Genomic DNA, 2,538 nt, shown 5'->3' on the forward strand with positions numbered 1-2,538 from the left:
CTGTGTTTTAATATGGTGGTTGTCTTGGAATATGTTGGTGAAAAAGTAAAGTGGTATGGTTGATGGATGACTCTTTGTTTGCATGTTGCAAGTGCAGAAGATCATTGGGGAAGGTTCTCTGAACCCCTGATCTGCTCATTCCCTAAGCTACTGACGGGATCTTGTATCTCCTACCCTTATCTTACTTTTTAACAGTTTTACAACACAAAAGCAATTCCTTGTAATCATGGTTTTGTTGAAACGAGCCTTTTGAAGAAACCTTAACTGACAGCTTACGATGACTCAAATTTATCCTTTTTGCATGATCAAAGTAAGAAATGGATTTCGGAATGGTATTATAAATGAGTCTAGGTCTGCGTGGGTTGCTTGGAACTTTATATGGGATTTATTTCCTCTTGAACTCGTTTCCGTATATTGTTCTTTCGTCGAAGGTTCATACGCGAATGTGGAACGTTCCCATTACTGTCATTCCCCAGAGCGTTCTTCAGCGTTTAAGTACCGTTCCAAAACGTTGTTCCGCGTCCCTGGTGGCCTTCAAAAAAAATTCTCAGCGAAAGTAAACCAGACTATTCTTTGTCACCCAGTCACTTTCGTCATGGTCCAGTAGTCCAAATTCAATTTCTCATTGCAACAGATTATCCAACATATGATATTTCGCTGATGCAAAGGGTAGGCACTGCGTCATCCAGAGTTATCAGGAAATTCTTAAGATTGTGTGTTCATCTCACAGTTGATGCCATGGCCCGACCAAGATGACTGAAATCGTGGCAAGGCATGGCCTGTTCGACTGTTCACGTAAGACTAGCTGGGAACTGCCCGAATCTGGATATTTGTGGACATGACTCAGCGGTTCACGCGCCCAAAGTAGCGAAGAATACATTAGAATTCCCTCTAGTCCTCGTTCTAGAATTTGCTACCACCTCTTTTAAAGGAGGTGTATGATGATGTGCATAATGTTCCAAAGATCAGGGTTGCAAGTCCAGCAAAGAGATGAAGACTAAATTATGTTCTCCGTAATGATCCTAATAATTACAACGAAGTTTTAAGATAGCGTATGATAAGGGGCCACGTATGAACAAATACTCGGAAAGCGACCCTGAAACAAGACAGAGAAACACGGCAGGCCTTATTTGATGCGCGAGCGCGGCATATAAAACCTATGATATCCTAAAGATCTTCGTAGTCTCTATCGCCAGGTGAATCAACGATCTTGGACTCGACAGTCACTTACGTGCTGAATGGCTGAGCAGCTTTGTAACGTGTTGGTTAAAAAGCTTGCCTTCTCGTGCACTCGTTCCATTAGCAAAAAGGCTTCGGAGCCTCCAACATCCGAAAAAATACCTCGCTTGTGTTCATTTGACATCTTCGAGAATACCAGCCTTGATCAAAGGCCAGATTTTACCGTCTTGCTTGCTGGCAATCCCATCATCAACCACGAATCCCCTAGCGGCTCATTTGTCCATTCCCGTTCCTAAGTGGACCAACCAAATCAAACTGGATCCCAAGTGTTGCCGAACTGTCTATAAACGTGCCATTTCGGCACCCAGCTCCGTGAACGTTTCGCCTCAACCGATAAGCCCCATGGAATTGGCCTTCCAAAGGCTGGTCCGCAGACTGGGACATGAGCCTGGAAAGCCAAGCAAGAAAGAAATCGTGTTCTCTGGAATGCGTTTCGATGCCATGCCAGCAAATCATCCTATTCGGAGCCGAAATGTGAATATCTACAACTAGTGATTTGTCCCTTTAGGAGCCTGTTTTGGAAGTCTTTCTGTGATATATTTAAATTTCAACGCATTATGAACCAAATGAAATAAAAGAAAACAGCTTTTACAATTCTCAGACATATAATTTAAGGATGATTTACATGACCTACGAAATTTGGCGTTACAATTCGTCGAGATGTGCTTGATCTTAGAATATCTATGGATTCGTTTACGAGCCTTTAACAAAATACAAAATAGTGTTTTGCAACAGAAGACAACTCACAGGCATTTTGAACCTCTGCAATCAGACAATTTTGATATCAGTTTACCAACACTATGTCTAAACCTAAAAATGGCCAATTGGTACGATATCTTTCTAAAATGCACTTTAGATTGCATTAAAACTTTTTATTTTGGAGAGCTCAGCTCTGTAAAATGCCATTCTGTTGCGCATAAACTCTAGTTGCGATTTTCACCACAGATAGGAAGGTTACAATTTTCCTGCGTTGAGTAAAATTGATAGTAGTGTAATGCGATTGCACAAAAAGAAGATTAAACTAAGCAAACAATAATAAACCTTCATACACAGTGAATACCAATTTTGTATTACTATAAATTAACATCTCATTACGCCAGAGTCAGCAAAGCAAAAACGTCCATCTGTTTGGAATTGCATGCCAAAACGCTAAGTTGGGTAGGGAAAATATGAATATATCAGAAAATTGGATACAGCACGGAAGAGAAGGACGAAAAGCTGGACTGCCTAAGTCAAATTCTAACGGGCGATTTAGATGTGAAATTGCAATTCAAACTAGATATGGGAAACTTTGTCCTG

Source organism: Tigriopus californicus, chromosome 4 (assembly GCF_007210705.1).
Source record: "Tigriopus californicus strain San Diego chromosome 4, Tcal_SD_v2.1, whole genome shotgun sequence".
NCBI classification, from domain to species: Eukaryota; Metazoa; Arthropoda; class Copepoda; order Harpacticoida; family Harpacticidae; genus Tigriopus; species Tigriopus californicus.